The sequence below is a fragment of the Eublepharis macularius genome, chromosome 4 (genome assembly GCF_028583425.1).
Source record: "Eublepharis macularius isolate TG4126 chromosome 4, MPM_Emac_v1.0, whole genome shotgun sequence".
Taxonomy (NCBI): domain Eukaryota; kingdom Metazoa; phylum Chordata; class Lepidosauria; order Squamata; family Eublepharidae; genus Eublepharis; species Eublepharis macularius.
The window spans coordinates 160,242,583-160,263,402 of NC_072793.1; positions in this window are offsets into that span (position 1 = coordinate 160,242,583).

Genomic DNA, 20,820 nt, shown 5'->3' on the forward strand with positions numbered 1-20,820 from the left:
CCTCATTCCAGCTGGGTTAAGGTGGGGGGAGGCTTTTGCCACCTGCTCTGCTCCTGATCCCAGCTGGCTGAAGTGGGGTGGGTATTGCAACCTGCTCCACTCCTAAAATAAGCTGGGTTAAGGCAGGGGGCGAGAATTGCCACCTTCTCTGCTCCTTATACCAGCTGGCTGAAGGGGGGCAGGCATTTCCACCTGCTCCACTCCCAATACCAGCTGGGTTATGGTGGAGGGTGGGCATTACCACCTGCTCCGCTCCTATTACTGGCTGTGTTAAGGTGGGACCAATAAAGACAAATGCCCCCCGTATGGGAAAGTAAACTAATTAAACCACTATTTATATCAGGTGTGAAAACACCAACGAGATCAAAGTGTTGTAATACATAAACACAAATTAAGCCTGTATTTGGCATGCAATGGAACTGTAAGGATGGATACACTCTCCTCCAATTACAGATTAACCAGTCCATAAACACAAAACACCATAATAAGTCCTGGTGCGACTTCTTTTGTGGTGGAATTGGTCCTGGTGTAATTTCTTTTGTAGTGGAAATTATTGAATGGTGATCCCCACAGAAGCGGGATGAAAATAAACGATGCTAAACTCCCAACAGGATACCGGATGTTTTCCTGTTCCACAGCATTCTTGATCACGGGAATTGCTTCTCTGTAATAAACATCAAAAACATAACGACCCCTATCTGCCACCTTCTTACAACAGGATTCTAAGTGTGTGTTTACTCACTCGGTCCCAGCTGACAAATTTCATGACCGCATCTCATGCTTCGTCAAAAGCTGGTGCAGAAACGCTCTACAAGCTGAGTACTTAACATAAATCATAAGGTGAAATCTTAAAGCTACAGTTCCCATTTTCCACGGCTCCAATGACTTACACTGTTACAATTCTCAAGTCATTAACAGCAATAGCTCAAAATGATGTTACTACACAAACCCTGAATAGTCAATGAGAGTATTCAGAACAAAAGGTCCTGAACAGTCTAACTCAAAAGTCCAGTATGCCTCCCTTCTCATTAGTTCCTTATTGAAGTCCCTGGATCTTTCCTTTTGAATGACCTGTAGAACTGAGAATCTGAACTGTCTTTCTGTGTTGTGATGGTCTACAAAATGTTGTGTCAGGGGTGCATCAAAACATTTATTCCTTATCCTGGAAATATGCTCTTGTACGCGCACTTTAATCTGCCTGCTTGTGCTGCCGACATAAATGCGTGGGCAGCTGCATTCAATAATGTACACTACCCCGCTGGTACTACAGGTGGAGAAATGATTTAAAGGTATCTCTCAGCCTGATGTAGAGACCCTAAAGGTCGCCCCCACAGCCACCAGATTACATACATTGCACTTCCCGCACTGGAAGTGCCCTTTAAGGCAGGATTCTGTGGTGCTGATATTTGTAAAGCGGGAATGGACCAACCTGTCTTTCAAATTGGCTGTGCGACGAAAACCTACTGATGGTGGGTCCAAGCACCCAGGTAAATGACACACTAGGTGCCAATGTCTCTTGACGATCCTACTAATGTCCCTAGCCAAATGTGTGTAATCAACTGCTCATCTGATGGAAGATTCCGTTTGATTGTATTTCTCCCTAAATAATTCTGGTCGCTGCCTGTGGGCTGCCCTATGCATTGCCGTGTTGATCACTTGTTCCGGATAACCCCTCATTTATAATTCTCGGCTCAAGGAGTCTCTAGTTTTATAGTAATCTGCTGGTCTAGTGGAATTCCTTTTCAAACGGAGGTACTGGCCATATGGTAAATTGTGTCTCAAATGGTGAGGATGATGGGAAGAGAAATGCAGGTATGAATTACGATCCGTGACCTTCTTAAACGGACGGATACCTATGTGGTCAGAATCAGTCCTGTAAGTGACCACATCCAAAAAATTGATGGAGTTGATACTACGACTGGATGTAAATTTGATATGAGGGTGAATGTTGTTCATCCATTTGGTAAATGTATCGATGGACGTGCAATCTAAATATATGCAGTACACATCATCAATGTACCTCTTAAAGAGATGAATCTGAGAGTAGAAGAGGTTGACACGCGGGTTCAAAATGCTGTCCGCTTCTAATTTGGCCATAAATATATTTGCAATGGATGGTGCTGCGACGCACCCCATTGCCACCTCTTTGATTTGGTAAAAATATTCTTGCTGGAATTCAAAATAATTCTTTTCAATGAAAATGTCTACAAGAGACAAAAGAAACATCACCAAATCATTCTCAAGATCTCCCTGACGTAATGCTAACTCCACCACGTTTTTAATGTCACCATGTGGAATGGATGTGTATAGGGCTGTCACATCCATGGTTAACATCATGGCACCAGGAGGTAGCCATTTGCCCTCCACTAATTTAATGAACTCTCTTGTGTCCTTGATGTAGGTGTCCATACTAAGGACCGCAGGCTGTAAATAGTGGTCCACAAACTGTGCCAGTGGCTCCAAGATTGAATTGCTTCCAGATATAATAGGCCTCCCTGGGGGGGGGGGGATACCCCCTTTATGAATTTTTGGCAGGATGTAGAAGCAAGGGACACGTGGAGTTGTATTTATCAAAAATTTACTGACATCTGCGGAAATGACCCCTAATGCAAAAGCCTCCTCTACCGTCACCTTGATAATTTTCATAATGTGAATGGTAGGATCCTGGTGAATGGGGAGATAGCTCGATTCATCACTGAGTTGGCGGGATATCTCCCAGAGGTAATCCTTGGTATCTAAATAACAATCCCGCCTCCCTTGTCAGCGGGCTTAATAACTATTTCCCGGTCTGACGTTAGGTCTTTAATAGCTCTCCTCTCCTCACTGTTCAAATTATTCCATTTTTGACCAGCAGATTGTTCTGCTCTTCTTATATCTCGCTTGACTATTTGTTCAAAGGTAGTGATACTAGCATCATTCACAAAAGGAATGAAAGACGATTTTACACAGAATTTTTTAGTAGTGTTGGTAAATACAGCATTATCACCAAAGTGCATTCTTAGTTTCAACAGTCTAATTAACTTAAACCGGTCCACCTGAGTTTTAAAGGCTTCATATCTGGGGGTGGGCACAAACCTCAACCCTTTGTTTAACAATTGTTTCTCATGCCTAGATATGGGTCTGGTGGATAAATTAAAGACCAGTTCTACCTCTTGCTCTGTCTCTGTGGTTTGGGACCTTTGCCTAAAAAACGGTTCCTATTTTCATAGGTTATCATATGGCTTCTAAGCTGTCTACCCGAAGGCCCCTCATCCCCAGACTGTTCTGGTTCTGAAGGGTCAGAGGTCTCATATTCAGAGGTGTAATTCCGAGACCAGGAAACCTTTTTTCTTCCTAGTGCCTTTACTGCCTGATTTGTCCTTCCAATCATATACTGTGCCTGCCTCATAATCTCGGCAGTCCCTGTGATATTTATTGAGCTTCACCTCTTTGATCTTGTTCTCAAAGGTCTTTATATCTCTATCTAGTTCCCGTAGTTTGACTTTAAATTCTTCTTCCATGTGACTGCTCTTAAGGGAAGAGGAGAGGTTCTCTATCTCTGCCTCTGTGGAATCTACTTCTTGTGGTGCTGTGTCTACCAATAACAGTATTAGGTCCATGGAGCATTTGTTGAGGATCGCCCTCCACTTGGACTTGAAATCCTCCTTGTCCTGAAACATGCCTGGAGGCTTGTATGTTAAGGCGGGAGGCTGGCATTGCCACCTCCTCTGCTCCTAATAACAGCTTGGTTAAGCCAGAGAGTGGGCATTACCACCTGCTCCACTCCTGATCCCAACAAAACAAAGGAATGGCTGTTCCCGTATCTGTGCAGCACTGACAAGAGAGAAACCTCATGGGAACAGAGAAAACTTCAATTAAAGACTATTACAAAGTGTATTTAAAGTGCAAATGCTCAATTAATTCATGACATTCATAGTACTCCTGATCCCAGCTGGCTAAAGGGGTGGGTGGGTATTGCCACCTGCTCTACTCCTAATATCAGCTGGGCTAATGCGGGGGACAGGCATTGCCACCTCCTCCGCTCCTAATACCAGCTGGTTTAAGGCAAGGGGTGGGCATTGCCACCTGCTCCGCTTCTAATACCTGCTGGTTTAAGGTGAGGGGTGGGTATTGCCACCAGCTCCGCTCCTAATTCCAGCTGGCTGAAGGGGGGCAGACATTTCCACCTGCTCTGCTCCTAATACCAGCTGGGTTAAGGTTGTGGTGAGTATTGCCACCTTCTCCGCTCCTAATATCAGCTGGGTTAAGGTGGGGGGTGGACCACCTACTCTGCACCTAATACCAGCTGAGTTAAGCCATGGGGAGGGCATTGCCACCTGCTCCGCTCCTGTTCCCGGATTGGGCTTCCCACCACGGCATGTTTTCTGGAATGATATGGTGAGTTACCTGGGCTTTCCTCTGTTGTAGTGCCCTCTGGTGGTGCACCAGTGTATAAAGTGAGTAGTCTGAAACACGCTTACTCCATTATATAGTAAGATATTCCATGTGCCCAATCCTTCAATTTAGCATCAGTAGGGGTGAGTGGATTGCTTGGATCAGCAAGTACAAGTACAGCTCAGTGAATCAAGCAATAAATAATTTCTTCAGAAGCTTTTTTGCGGGTTCACATTAGTCTCTCTCAATCTTTTTCAACTTGACCCCCCACCAGCTTTATTCAATCTTCTGGGGGCATAACACAGCACCAACATCTGTGAAGAGAACTTTTCACATAGCACGTATAGCTAAGATGCTACGAACAACCTGACATCTAGTTTTCTATGTGGAGAATGCTTTATTTATTTATTGTGTCCGGAGTGGGTCTCGCCCACCCCGGACTGGGCCCTCCCCCCCGACCCGACAGACCCTCAGAGAGCCCGTTGCCAGCCTCCCGGCCCCCGCCAAGCACCCCCGCTTACCCAAGGGCCCGCGGCAGCGGGCCCGGAGACGACGGGCGCCTCGAGCTTCCCCGGCGCACCAACGCCGAGCCTGCCGCGGCCGCCAGAGCAGCGAGGCCTACGGCCGCCATTACGGCCGGAGCGGCCGGGCTTGCCGCCGCCGCCAGAACGACCAGGCCTGCCGACGCCGCGGCTGCCGCCGGAGCGGCCGGGCCTGCTGCCACCGCCGCCGCCGCCGGGCCTGCCGCCGCGGTCGCCGCCACCGAGGCTCGCGGCGAGGGGGAGGCCGAAACCAGGCAGGCCGCCCGGCGCGGCGACGGCGACAGGATGGGAGGAGGGAGGCAGCCGCGGGGAAAGGACAGCACGGCCGCCGCCATGGCCGCCCTGGGCCGCATCCCAGGGACGGGCGCGGCCGAATGCCGGCAGGGGAAGGGCCCAGCCAGGACAGATGAGGGGAGGAACGCCCAGCGAGTCGTCCCCGCGCTGGGTTGGCTGGACGGGTCCTGGGAGGGCTCCTCAGTCTGAAGGGACACTGGGGATTGGTGAAGGGTGGGAGAGGGGAGAAACGAGCACAGAGGCAACAGCTCCCGATGATGCCGAGGAGGAGAAGGCTGGTTGGAAGGTTGGTCAGAGAGAGTGCGAGAGATTTCCAAGGCAGCAGGTAGGAGGCAGACGCTGGTGCCCAAACCACTGCCCCTACCAAGTCTGAGGCAGAGGGAGCTCCCTCAACCTCCCCCTGGTGGTAGCCCGGAGGATGGCAGGACGAGGGGAGGACGCGGCCGGTGGGGCGGGGCCTCACAAACTGGTGGAGAATGCAGGCACTAGCAGCCCCGTGAGGCCCCCGCGCCCGCACCTCCCCACCCCAGCCGGTTGGAGCAGCTCCCGGCCCCTCCTACGCCCAGCAGTGCTGAAGCCAGCGAGTGCGGAGACCCCTGCCGAGGCCGCCAGCTCCACGATGGATCTTGCGCAGTTTGGCCAGTGGCTAACGGAGCACCAGGGGCAGCTGCTGAAGGAGGTGGCTCAGCAGCAACTGGACGCGCAGGCTGCCCTGGCTCGCCAACAGCAAGATGCCCAGGCGGCTCTCATCCGAGACCTCCAACAAGCGCTGGCCGGCGCCGGCCCTGGAGCCGGGGGTGGGGCCGGGCCCGCCTCCCGGCCGCCGTTCCACCTCGCCAAGCTGGGCCCGGAGGACGACATGGATGCCTTCCTGGAGGCCTTTGAGCGGACAGCAGAGGCGGCGGGGTGGGCCCCGGCCCAGTGGGCCTACATCATTGGACCTTATCTTATGGGGGAGGCGCAAGCCGCCCTGAAGGCCCTTCCCAAAGCCGAGAGTGCCGACTATGCGAGGCTGAAGGCGGCGATATTGGACCGCTACGAGGTCACGCCGGAGACTTACCGGCAGAAGTTCCGGTCCATCTCCTTCCAAAAAGCAGACTGTCCCCGCACCCTTGTGGCCAATCTCCAAGATGCAGCCTACCGCTGGCTGAAGCCCACCACGGACGAGGGCCGGAGGATAGCCGACCAGGTGGTGCTCGAGCAGTTACTGCAGGTGATCCCCGCTCGGGCCCGGAACTGGGTGCCCTACAACAAGCCCGCCACCCTGAAGGAAGCCACCACGTTGTGGGAAAACGTGATGGCCGTGGAGTCCCGGGAGCCCGCGAAGCAGGACCCTCGCCTCGGTGGCGAAGGGAGCCGCAACGCAGGCGAAAAGGGGGGGCGAGCCCAACCAGGCCCTCGGCCGCCTGCTCCCGGCCACCTGGGCCGGATGACCGGAGGACCCCCAACCGGGCCCCGGCTAGCCCTTCCGCCACCCGTCACCCCCACTGCAGCCAAACCCAGCGGCTCCGCCCAGGAGACGGGAGACAAAGGACCGTGCTTCACGTGCGGGCAACGGGGGCACTGGAAGAGTGAATGCCCCCTGATGGAGTGCGACCTGGGCTGGGACATGGCCCTGCCCGCGACGAGTCAGCCCCCCCGGCCCCCTCCCATGCTCGTCCTGGTTTCGGTGATGGGGAGGAGGTTGATGGCACTCCTCGACAGCGGGAGCTCCGTGTCAATGATCCGCTCCCACCTGCTGCCCCCGGACCTGCCGGTGATCCACCAGGCCGTCATCGCCTGCGTTCACAATCATGTGGAAGAGTGCCCGGTTGTCCTGGTTCCCGTGACGTACCGTGGGCAGACGTGCGAGACACCCTTGGCCCGGGTGCAGGCCCTACCCTACCCGGTCTTGCTGGGGAGGGACTCCCCCCACTTCCGTCCCGCCATGAAGACGGCCCTCCCCCCGACCGGGAGGAAGCTGGAGAGATCCTGGTCGGAGAGGATGAGGAAGACGACGCGGGGCGCCCGGGGGGGAGCGGAGCCGGGGATGCCCCAGCCCAACTCCGCCAGGGATGGGGAGCAGAACCCCGGTTCGCCACCAATCAAGCCGAAGATCCCTCACTGGAGGGCCTACGTCAGATGACCGCAGTAAGTGAGGGTCGGGTCCTCGACCCCCGCCGGGCAGGGCGGCTACCGCGGGTCGTCCGTGCGGGGGGGGCGTTGGTACCGCCTAGTCAAAGGAGGCCAGGGTGAAGTGTCCCAGCTGTTGGTTCTGGCCGCCCACCGCCCGGAGGTCCTCCGGGCTGCCCACGACCATCCGTGGGGGGGCCATCAGGGTGCCCGAGCTACGGCGGCCCGGATCGAAGCCCACTTCTTCTGGCCAGGGCTAACCAAGGAGGTCAAGCGCTACTGCCAGGCCTGCCTGCTTTGCCAGCGACAAGCCACCCGCCGGCCAGCCCGGGCCCCACTGGCCCCGCTGCCCATCATTGAGGAACCCTTCGCCAGGATTGCTATGGACTTCGTCGGTCCCCTGCCCTGGACCCCGCGAGGAGCCCGTTATATCCTGGTCCTGATGGACTATGCCACCCGGTACCCCGAGGCCATTCCCCTCCGGGACATGAAGGCCCCAGGGGTCGCCCGGGTGCTGCTACGGTTCTTCGCCCAAGTGGGGTTGCCCCGGGAGTTGCTGTCGGACTGCGGAAAACCCTTCACGGCCCAGCTCACCAGACACCTGTGCCGGACACTACATGTCCAATAGATCTTCACCAGCATCTACCACCCGCAGACTGACGGGCTGGTAGAGAGGTTCAACCAGACCCTGAAGGCAATGATCCACAAGCTGGCCCATGACCGCCCCCAACAGTGGGACTTGTACATAGATCCCCTACTCTTTGCGGTCCGCGAGACCCCCCAGGCCTCCACCGGCTACGCCCCCTTCGAGCTCCTATACGGGCGGCGGCCCCGGGGCATCCTGGGGCTGGTGGAGGAGCAGTGGGCCCCGGCGGCCTCCCCCAAGGGGCGTCCCGCCCCCGAGTACGTCCGGGACCTCCAGACCCGTCTCGAGGCATGTCGGGCCGCCGCTCGTGAACACCTCCGCGAGGCCCAGCGGTCCCAGAAGGCCTACTACGATCGGGGGGCCAGGGCTCGAACATTCCAGGTGGGAGAGAAGGTCCTGGTCCACCACCGAGTCATGGGCCCGGGCCCAGGGGCCCCGTGGCGTGGACCCTACCTCATCACTAAGGTGCAGGGGCCCCTGTCGTACGAAGTCCAGTGTGGGCCAAGCCCCTGGCACCAGAAGAGGCTGCATGTCAATGATCTAAAAGCCTGGCACGAGGCGGAGACGCTCCAATGCAACCTATCCCCTGACCCCCTGGAGCTTCCCGCTGGCGAATTGCCATGGACCCCGAGCGGCCCCACCGGAGAGGAGCCGGTCCGAGACCCAGGCCTCCAGGAGGACCAGCGGGCCCAGGCGAGAGCAGTGGTCCGCCGGCACCCCGGCCTTTTCTCCTGCCGGCCGGGCCGAACCGCGGTACTGGTTCACTACATACCCACCCCCCCGGGCAGGTGGCGCGAGCCCCCTGGAGACCATTGCCTTTAAAACGGTGGGAGATCGTGGCCAAAGAAGTAGAGGACATGCTCCGCCTCGACGTGATTGAGCCCTCCCGCAGCGCGTGGCGGAGCCCCATCGTACTGGTGGGGAAGCCGGATGGCTCAGTCCGCTTCTGCGTGGACTACCGGCAAGTCAACGCCATTGCCACCTTTGACGCCTACCCCATGCCCCGGGCCGACGTGCTGATCGATCAACTGGGAACGGCCCGTTACCTGTCGGCTCTGGACCTCACGAAGGGGTACTGGCAGATACCCATGGCAGCTGAGGACCGGGAGAAGACGGCCTTTGCGACCCCCCACGGCTTGTTCCAGTTCAAAGTCATGCCCTTCGGCCTGCATGGGGCCGCCGCCACCTTCCAGCGCCTCGTGGATCACGTGCTGGCCCATTGCCAAGGGTTCGCCCGAGCCTACATAGATGATATCATCATCTTTAGTCCGGACTGGCCGTCGCACCTGCAGCACCTGAACACAGTCCTGGCGGCATTGGCTGGGGCCGGCCTGCGAGTCAACCCCCGCAAAAGCCGGACTGGGTTCCAGGAGCTCACATACCTGGGGTTCCAAGTGGGCCACGGGGTTCTACGACCCGTGCCCGATAAGGTCACCACGCTGGAGCAGAGCCCTCGCCCTCGAACGAAACGCCAGATGCCACGCTTCCTAGGGCTGGTGGGCTACTACAGTAAGTTCATACCCCACTTCACCAGCCGAGCCAGCCCCCTGTCCGACTGCCTGCGTAAGGACCAGCCTGACACTATTCGCTGGAACCCCGACCAGCTCCAAGCCTTCGAAGCTTTACGCGGAGCCCTGTCCGGGGCCCCCGTGCTACGGAACCCGGACTTTGAGCGACCCTTCCTCGTTCAGACAGACGCCTCCGATGTTGGGCTGGGGGCGGTCCTATCCCAGGAGGTCGACGGCCAGGAACACCCCGTGTTGTTTATCAGCCGGAAGCTGCAACCCGCGGAGGTCAAGTACGCTACCGTCGAGAAGGAGGCCCTGGCGGTGAAGTGGGCAGTAGGCGCACTCCAGTTCTACCTGACCAACAACCACTTTACCCTGGTCACGGACCATGCCCCCCTGCTGTGGATGGCCCGCATGAAGGACCACAACCCACGGGTTCTCAGATGGTACCTCTCTCTGCTCCCTTTCAGCTTCCAGCTGCGGCACCGGCCAGGTCGACTCCATGCCAATGCGGACTACATGTCACGGATCCCGGAACAGCAGGCGGACCAAGAAGCGCCGGACCCCAGGGGGTGTGTGTGTCCGGAGTGGGTCTCGCCCACCCCGGACTGGGCCCTCCCCCCCGACCCGATGGACCCTCAGAGAGCCCGTTGCCAGCCTCCCGGCCCCCGCCAAGCACCCCCGCTTACCCAAGGGCCCGCGGCAGCGGGCCCGGAGACGACGGGCGCCTCGAGCTTCCCCGGCGCTCCAACGCCGAGCCTGCTGCGGCCGCTGGAGCAGCGGGGCCTACGGCCGCCATTACGGCCGGAGCGGCCGGGCTCGCCGCCGCCGCCGAAACGACCAGGCCTGCCGATGCCGCGGCTGCCGCCGGAGCGGCCGGGCCTGCCGCCGCCGCCGCCACCGGGCCTGCCGCCGCGGTCGCCGCCACCGAGGCTCACGGCGAGGGGGAGGCCGAAACCAGGCCGGCCGCCCGGTGCGGCGACGGCGACAGGATGGGAGGAGGGAGGCAGCCGCGGGGAAAGGACAGCACGGCCGCCGCCATGGCCGCCCTGGGCCGCATCCCAGGGACGGGCGTGGCCGAATGCCGGCAGGGGGAGGGCCCAGCCAGGACAGATGAGGGGAGGAATGCCCAGCGAGCAGTCCCCGCGCTGGGTTGGCTGGACGGGTCCTGGGAGGGCTCCTCAGTCTGAAGGGACACTGGGGACTGGTGAAGGGTGGGAGAGGGGAGAAACGAGCACAGAGGCAACAGCAGGGGCGGAGGGGGTGATGGAGAGGTGTCTAGCCCAACTAGGTGAAGGCAGCCAGGTGTCGGGACCGGGGAGGGGTGATTCTGGGGAGGGGATTGGTGGAGAGACAGGGGGCAGAACCAGGAGGGACTATAAGAGGGAAGCTCCCGATGATGCCGAGGAGGAGAAGGCTGGTTGGAAGGTTGGTCAGAGAGAGTGCGAGAGATTTCCAAGGCAGCAGGTAGGAGGCAGACGCTGGTGCCCAAAACACTGCCCCTACCAAGTCTGAGGCAGAGGGAGCTCCCTCAACCTCCCCCTGGTGGTAGCCCGGAGGACGGCAGGACGAGGGGAGGACGCGGCCAGCGGGGCGGGGCCTCACATATTTATTTATTTATTTATTTATTTATTTATTTATTTATTTATTTATTTATTTATTTATTTAAATCCCACTTTTCTCCCCAATGGGGACAAGAATACAACTCGGGCAAGAGCACACTAGGTATTCTCCTGGTAGGGCATGAGAATGTCAGTTCCTCAGGAGGGATTCCAGTTCTCCGCTGGGGACAGTGGATCCCCCGCTCCCACCCTCTACCCCCTGACCCAACTTACCTGGCTGGGAGAGGAAAATGCCTCCTAGGCACATTCCTGGGTAGCACAGCGCACTCCCGAGCTCTGCAGTGGGCCAATTTTGGCCTCAAATGGGTTGAATTGGGCCCACTTGGGACCTAAATTTGCGCACTGTGCAGTGCAGTGACACCTTCGCAATGGCTGTAGGAGTGTTTTGACTCTTTTCTGGGGTCAATTTTGGCCCCAAATGGGCTGAACTGACCTGGCACAAAGCATAGGAGCACTCTTGCTACTGGTGCAATGAGATCACTTCCCAAAAGTAACATCATTGCATAGTGCTGGTAGCATGCATGAACAACCTCTCAGTAAGTGCTGTGTCTCCCTAGGGTTCCCAGGTTTCTGACAGTGGTGGCAAACTCTTGGGGATTTGCCCCCTCATCCACTCATCAGCCAGCGATTGGCTGGTGGTAGCAAGCCCCCTGGAGATTGCTCACCACCGACAGGCACCCAGAGAACACGTGCCATGTGCACGCTCCCTGGGGGCGCGGCAACATCACTTCTGGGAGCGATATTGTTGCACCGGCCACAGGAGCATTCCCACGCTTCATTTGGGGCTGAATCAGTGCCATGAGGAGTGTGGGATTGCTCGCACATAGGGTTCCCAGGGATTTGTCTCCTAGCCCCATGATTGCCCAGCGATTGGTGGGAGGTAGCAAGCCTCTCTGGAGGTTGCCCGTCACTGGCAGGCACCTAGGGAACATGCGCCATGCTTCATTTGGTGCCGATTTGGGCCCCAAATGGACTGTATTAGCCCCATGCAGAGCACAGGAGCACTCCCACAGCCAGCACAATGATGTCACTTCCAGAAATGATGTCACTGCGTCAGCCCCGAAGTGTGCATGAAGAATAACATTGTACTGAACACAAGATAAGCGCCAGGTACCCTCCCCTCCCAATGGGAGGTAAGACAGACCTGGCAACCCTAAGTCACCCCTCCAACAGGGATATTATGAGGACCTGGCAATCCTAGGCTTTTTGGCCCGTTGGAGGCTAAAATCATGCACCATAAAGCACAGGAGCACTCCTGTGGCCAGTGCAAAGATGTCACTTCCTGAAGTTAAATCATGATACCCCACCAGGAGCATGCCTGCCACAGCTTGCCTGGGTTGCCTGCCAGTGGCAGGTCATCTCCGGGCACTTTGCCTCCTCCTGCACCAGGGTAAACCACGAGCAGTTTGCCCACCACTGGAGGACACCTGGGAACCCTAGCTTGTCACGATCCTGGGCCTGTAGGCCTCAAAGAAACCTGAGGCCTTAGAGTAAATTTTCCAGTAGGCCTGGCTGTCATACATTTCCCAAATTCCTTCTAAGCTTTAGGCTAGGACTAACAAAAATGGGAGGAAAAAGGAAGGCCAATAGGAACCAAGGAGGATGTGCATATGGAAAGAAATATAAGGTCCCCCTGAACGGGGGAGGTGTCCTTCTCTAAGGAGCTGTGTGGCCCAGAAGCAGCTACCAACAAGAGAAGATCCCTTACCCAGGGAGAGTGTGTTGGTAACAAGATGGGCTAGGTATTGTAGGCACCAGTCAGGCAGCCACCTTAGAAGATTTCCTTTGTTTCTTTCCAGCGCCTTTATGTGTTAATTTTGCCCTGCTTGTTGTAAATGTATCTTGTTCATCTGTTATTCACAAGCATTTCTTCTTCCACCTATTCAGTGAATGCCCCTGTATAATAAAGCAGTTTGCTTTACTTTATCTAGGCCTTCACACCTCAAGCTTGATTTGTCACCTGGTAACACTCTCACCAGTAGAAGGGTGATGTTGGTAAGGGTTGAAGGGAAAGGGGGGCATGCTTTGGGCCCTTCTTAGTTGAACTCCCAGACCAGAGTGGTCAGTAGGGAGCAGGAGGGAGAATTGTAGGGATAAAGGACCCCTGGGAAGGGATGCCCATAGCTGAAAAGCCCTCACATGACCTCTCTTACCTGCAACAGGGCTGCAGTCTCAGGAATGAGGCCCCAAGCCCTTGCTCGGATTGACTTCCCAGCATAAATGCATAGAACTGAGCTGTATGTCAGCTTATATCCAAATTTTCATCCTAAACTACTTATTGGATATTGCAATTGTAGTTTGACAGCACAGTCTTGAAGCCTGGGATAGAGTGAAAGAGGGCAAATGGGGTTTTCTGTAGACTCACTCTCTCCTCACCATAAAATATGTGCATGCTGTGTCTCTTTTGCAGTACATTTTGCCAATTAAATTGAATATTGAATCATGCACATTGAAATTACTTTCAAATCATGTGAGCAATTGTTTGTAAGTAGTGTTGGCAGACTGCTTGTTGCCCCTGCGGCATTTATGCTATAGGGTCTGGCAGGGATGTACCTTGCCCCCTCCCATGCACTTTAACATCTACATGAAATTGAGGCCAGGGAATTTTGAATGAGGTGCTATCAATATGCAGGTGACACACAGCTCTATGTCTCCTTAATTTCTGAGCCAGGAGGGTCAGTGGAATTAGTCAGTGTAGAAAGGAATGGAATGGATGGACATTCGTATACCGAAGCTCAGTCCTGACAAGACTGAGGTACTGTTTTTGCCCCTAGTTGTTCATTAACTAAGGATGCTCCTATTTTTACATGTGAATCTTGGAGGGTAATATAATGGAGAGTAAAGTAACATAGAGTTAGCTGTCTCTGAGATACAATCACCCTATCTGTCCTGAGTCCAGTGCTGTGAATCACACAATATCAGTTTTTCACAGGGCAGGTGCTGGGTCCAGGTTTGCTTTGGAGAGATGAGGTACTGATCGCTCCGATCACCTAGGGAGTTCTTACGACTGGGCGAGCCGTGTATCTTCCTCCGAGTCCTTAGTTGATTTGGGTTGGGGGAACTAGTTGGCAGAATTTGTCTTAGCCTGGAGGTCGGTGGTGGCATTTTGCAGCTGTGGCTGGATTAAAAGCAGCCCCTGTGTATGTAATGGCAACATGCTGTGGCATGGCAGTTTTCCCCAGAGAATTGACTTAATGCCCTACAGGCCTCCTAGTAGTGATCTTTTGAAAGAGACTGTCAAATGGGAATAAACGTCTGCGGTCAGGCCAAAAGAGTTCCAAAACTTGGCTAGGATCACATTATATACACCTTGTTCCCAGAAGCCCTTAAGAAACATTCTTTTTCTCTGCCTGTCGGGGTGTTCTAGCCAATTCTGCTAAACATTTGAAAGAAAGAAATGCAGCCACAATTTGTAAAACACCATCATGTGAGGAAAGGCCAACAATTTCCCAGAACATCAGAACGCAGCAGTGACCCACCTGTCTCCCACAACTCCTGTTCTCAGAAACACCTGTTCTCTGGTAAAACCTGTTTACCAAAGTTGCGGAAAATGTATTATTCCTTTCTTGTATCTATGTGTAAGTCTTCTGTACTGTCATGCTATAATCAACTTATTCCAGTAGGTAAAATTCAAAACCCCAAAACAACAATTAGAAACATATTTGGGAAACTCTTTGCATCTTCCCGCAAGAAGGCTTCATTTTTTCACCCCATTGGCTGTTCCTGGGATTTTGGAGAGAATAAATTGCAGGTGTACACGTATGTACATGTGCTGAAATAACATCACAGCTGTTGGGGCATTCAACAGCTTCTCTTTGCCTCCTTCTCTTCAGGAACTGCAAACAGTAGCTCAAAATGAATAAGATTCTTCTTCTAGGCTTTTCTGCCCTGCTGACCTTCACAACTGGTAAGTGAGTAGCAAGAGACATAGATGAAAAGGATGATTAGTTACCACACTGGAGACAGTTTCTTTTATCCCAAAATACATCAGCGAAACTGACCTTATTGAATGTCAATGAATTAGGTGGAGACCAGCTGGGACTCACCAGGAACTTACACCATACCCCCACCCCCACCCACCCCTTTTGTTCCTTCCTGTTGGCAATGTAGGATAAATAAGTAAATAAGTAAAGCAGAGCAATTCAGAGAGCACAGCTAAACATTTGTGCATGCATGTTGATGAGGACACAGAATCCACTTGCTTCAGTAAAGAAAATCAGATTCCTGTTATTTAGGAACTCCGCTCAGGATAGGAAAGAGGAGAGATAAAATCTATTCTATCTCAGCTAGGATGCTGGTGGCTACAGAGAGCAAGCCCTGGGTCCTCCATGGAGGAAAGATGGAGTGTGTGTGTACATGAAGGAGATGGAGGAGGAGGAGGAGGAGGAGGAAGTCAGTTCCCTGAGAGTAGCAATCTACCCCTCAGAGGGATAGCATCAGACAGAGCAGTATCGTGTGTCTTCCTTTCTATCTCTCTAACTCTACTGTAAGCCCCCTCTGTAACCTGAGAACAGGAACAACGGATAGTGTATAAGTCCGTCACTTCTCACACTCTCCCTCTCGCTGGCACTTGGTTGGGTCCAGGAGTTTCATCTTCTGTCCTAGATCCTTGAAGCAAACTTTGGAGAATGGTTTCAACAACCTATCAGCAGTTGCCTACTTAGTAGGGCAGGAGATCAACTTCTGTAGTTTTTTTATTCTGTGGTACGTTATGTCAATATGCTTGTTCTGAGTCACATTTTCTTGCTATGAAAACTTGATGCAGGTTTGTTTGTCCTTGTAGATTGCTACAGTCGTTGAAAGAGCTACACCTCGGTCTGTGAATAGTCCAAGTAGCCATTCTGCTTCTTGACAACACAGTGATGCTGATAGATATTCAGCTTCCATAGTGGTGCTTGCAGCCTTGTCTTACTTCTTGCTGGACCAACTTAGATTTCTGCCGCTGGAGAAGAATATATGTCCACTACTTATTCCTTTTGTTCTTTCCAGTCAGCATCAGTGTATGCCTCCAGTTTAGGATTGTCAGTGGCTGGTTGCTTGACTGTGAAGTGTGTAATACCCTTTAGGTATCTTACAGGTCTTTCAACTGCATCCCAGTCTTTGTATGCTGGTGAAGAATTCTTTCTGCCCTGTAATCCTACTGCAGCACTGGTCCAGTAAGTGTGCTAATGTTATAGAAGCTTACCTACAGCTGCTCAGTATTGGTAGGTAGTTGGTAGTGCTTTGTTTTCCTCAGGGTCTTCCACATAGCTTAATTGCATAGGAGTTGTAGCAGGATAAGCATCCATCTTTAGGAACTTTATAAGGTCTTTGATCTTTTGTTCTTGGTCAAGGAGAAAAATTCCATTTTCATCTGTTTGTATTTTTAAGCCTAAGTAGTGTGTCACAGGCTTAGGCTCCTTAATTCAACACATTGGCTCAGGGGATGAACTATTGCATTGCTGGCATCTGGAGGCACATATGCCAGGATCAGATCATCCACCTCAGGAAAAATTTAAGTCCATCTGTCATATGGGTATTTGGTAAAGAAGCAGAGATGATTTTCACTTCTCTGCAAAACCCCCACATTTGGAGAAAAGTCTTCCTTGTCTCAACTAGGCCCTAAACTGTGAATTTAAGTATCCACAGTTGGGGCATTTTTCAGGTTTGTACAAAAATTTGTGCAGTCAGTTTATAGCTCCAGTCTCTTTTAAGTATCCTCAGATTTGGCAAAGCTGAGAATTAGAATATACAAGCAGGGTATCCATGAGAATCATGGTGGGGCAGGGGGCCACACCAGGCTCCCTATCCCCCCCACCCTCAACAGCACTGAGCTAGTGCTGATCCCTAGCCTAGGCAGTGGAGGTGGCAGAGGCAGCAAATCTCCCTGGACACTTTTCTGTTACACTTTCCCCACTCCCACCTTCGGTTATTCTTTCCCTCTTCCCCCACTTTTCTATGTTACTCTTTCCCACCTCTTCTCCAACCTTCTGTTACTCTTCCTCCTCTTCTCTGCCCTTCTCTGTTGGTCTTCCCCCTTCCCCAACCCTTTCTGTCACTTTCCCCCATCCTTTCTCTGGAAAGTAACTGCTCTGTTACTAGAGCCAGATGAGGCCTGGTTCTAGCCTCATGATGTCCAGTTGGTCCCTGAGAGGAAGTGGCTCCCCCTTGCCCACCCCAATTTGACATTGGGTGCTTGCTGCTGCAGTGGCTGAGCCTTCTGATGGCTTGCCGAAGTGGCAGGAACTCTGGGCCCCCTCTGAGGTAAATGTTCCTTCCTCTGAGGTAAGTGTTCCTCATGGGTCTGGCAAAAAGAGTTCTTTGCACTTTTCTTGACTTTTTTTTGTAAGGGGGATGTAATTTTGTGGTGGTCTATGACTAAACACAATAAATTGATTCTCAGTCTGATTTTTTAAATAAGCCCTCCTTTTTTTTGGTTGGGTGCCCCCAAGTTTGGGGAAAAATTCTCTTTTGTCCATGTGGTTCCAACCCACAGATTTAGGAGTCACAGATTGGGCCAGTTGCCTATTAGTATATTCAAGTGGGGAACCTGTGGGGGAATTACATCCTCCCTCATCTGGCTGCCCTAGTTTTACTACAGTGGCAGCGGCTTCCTCCCAGACCTGCTACCCACAGCTTTTATTTACTTTATTTTCTCCTCAATGGGGACCCAAGATGGTATACAAAGTTCTCCTTTCCTCCATTTTATTCCTACAACAACCCCTGTGAGGTAGATTTGGCTGAGAGTGTGTGATGGCCCAAGATCAGCCAGTGAGCTTCCATGGCCGAGCTGGGAATCAAATACGGTTCTCCCAGATCCTAGTCCAACCACTACAGCGCACTGGCTCTCTGCCAGTCCAGCTGTCTCCATCTTTGTCATGGCAGTTCCCTCCTACCCAGTTGCCCCAGCTTTGCTGCTGCAGCAGTGGATCCTTGCTATGCCCCCGACCCCAAATTTTCCAATCTCCCTCCCCAGTTTGCCTGCCTTCCCCCCCTTGCCTTCCACCATGACTTAGTTACTCGCTCTCCTAGCAGTGACACCAGCAGTCATGTTTCAATATAGGGGCTGGTGTTGCACAGACATTGCTGCTCAGACAACAGCTCCTGAATTCTGGAAGTTTTAACCCCCCTTCATTTGTTTAATTTTTGGATTTTTCTGCAAGCCAAGGATGACCACCAGGTTTGTAGAAAAAATCTTGTGTGTGTGTAAAGAGCCATTGTTACCTGAATGGGACTCCTTGCAGGTAAGAGGGGTGGAAATTAGCAGCAAGGAGTGGGCTATGCAAAAGGGGTAACTACAGGATAACTCTGCCTATTTTGACGGGGTCCTTTCCCCAAGGAAACTGACACGAGTGGTATTCCTATAAAGATTAATATTATATTAAAAGGAGAAAAATAAACACACATTCAAGAGTCAAGTAAAATGGTTTGGTACACACACACACACAGAGTCCTAGGAAGGTAGCCAGAAACTGGAATAAAGTGGAGGGGGGAGTATGTTTACCAATCAGAGGAGCAGCGTAGTCCATGGAGGAAAAGAGCTTCAAATACCAGTGTTTTCGGCAAGGAGAGAGAGAGACCTAGGGAAGCAACCCTAAGGCAGCAACGCTTGGATCCAGGAGGTGTGCACAGTTGGAATGGGGTCAGAGCCCTGGTTTTTATAGGAAAAATGTGTCACGACAGTCCTCTTGGCCGTTAGGACAAAGGCCATGAAGACCATCTCTGGGAAGTAACAAAAATTTGATTGCCGGATGTACAAAGAAAATGCAAAATCTCTCCTGGTGTCTCACAAAAGAGACAGTTTGTTAATGAATCTCCCAGAGCTGAGTTGATGGATTTAGGTATGGTGATTTAGGTTCCCAGAGTAGACATGAGTTTATCAGTGTGGACTGATTGGCTCCCAATCGTAGGTCGGGAATCTAATCACGGAATGAGGGTGAAGGAATGTGCTAACGGGGGGACTCGGTGAAGCCCGCTATTGTCCTGATCTCAAGCCAGTTGCTGGGAGGACAGTAAATCACTCCAGTCCTCTGCCTTTGCACAATGCAATCTCTCTGGCTCCCTTTCCCAGCCGGGTCTCCGCATTGCTCTGCCCAGCCAGCTTGGAATTCCCCCTGATGAAGATCAAGCTGCAGGAGATCCAGGGGTCCTGAGATTTTATATCACAGATCTGAATCAAAAGCATATCAAACATGGCAGAGGCCAGAGGTGACCACTTACACCATCAAGTCACAGCTGACATATAATAACCTCATCCCCACCCCAGCTGGGGTTTTCAAGGCAAGAGGAGGTTTTCCATTGCCTGCCTCTGTGTAGCAACTTTGGTCTTTCTTGGTGGTCTCCCATCCAAGTAATAACCAGAGAAGAGCTTCTGCAATCTGACAAGGCTAAACTGATCTTGTCAGGACAGAAAAATCTTTCTTCTGTTTAAATGATTCCAACCCATAGATTTAAGTATTTGCAGGTCAGGGTCACGTCTATTAGAATATGTATAAGTGAAGCCCCACAGCAATCATGGGGGCGGGATTTCTCCAACCTGTTCCCAGCCTTCCCACTTCAGTGAGGTTCCCCTCACCCTAGCCCACCCAACCCCAGCTTTGGTGGTTCCACCTTCATCCGCCCAACTCCATTTTTGCCACCGCAAAGGCGGTAGCAGCAGTTGTTTTGCCTAAACCCAGCTGACATCCCTAGCCTGCCTGTCCTTCCCACAGTTGCCCCCGGTCCTTTTTCTGCTGCTGCTTTCCCCTCTTCCCTTTCCTCCTCCTCTCCCTAAAGCCTGGCTCACTCCCAGCATCTGGCCCAGTCTGGTTTTGCCTGCCTTCTTCCTCCAAAAGTGGTGGAAAAGGTTGATGTTCTGAGCCAGTGCTCGGAGTTCGTCATGGGCTGGATGAAGGTGAACAAGCTGAAACTTAATCTTGACAAGACAGGTTCACTGGGTTAGTAGAAATGCTAACCTGCAATATAATATTTCCCTCGCCTTGGAGGGGTTTGCACTCCCTTTGAACAGTCAGGCTTTCAGGTTAGGAGTACTGCTTGACCCAGCAGTCACCTTAAAAAGCCAGGGGGCTGTGGTGGCTTGGCGTGCATTTGCTGAGCTTTGGCTAGTGCATCAGCTGTTGCCAGGTCCCCTTACCCTCTCAGTGTGTGTGTGTGCGTGTGGGGGGACCTGAAACTTACCTTCTCACCACTCCCTTCATAGACTTTGTGCACACACAAAGTGTGTGTACGCACCCACGCCTCCACGATGACATCACTTCAAGTGAAGTGACGTTATTGCGCAGGTGCCGGGGCACATGTGCATGTTTTACAGCGGGCCGATTAGGGGCCCAAATTGGCCCACTGCAAACCATGGGAGCGCTCTTGGGTTGGCACAATGACGTAACTCTCGGGAAGTGACATTGTCACACTGTCCTGGAAGGACACCCGGGAGGCCCATTCCCACCCTTCTCTGTTACTTTTCCCCACCCCCTCACCCTTTTCTGTTACTCTTCCTCCTCTTCCCCAACCTTCTCTGTTACTTTCTCCCATCCTTTCTATGAAAAGTAACTGTCCTGTTACTAGAGCCAGATGAAGCCTGGTTCTAGCCCCGTGATGTCCAGTTGGTCTCTGAGAGGGAGTGGCTCCCCCTCATCAACTCCAACTCGACATTGTGTGCTTGTTGCTGCAGTGGCTGAGCCTTCTGACTGCCTCTTGGCCTCCTCTGAGGTACATCTTCCTTTCTCTGAGGTAAGTTTTCCTCATGT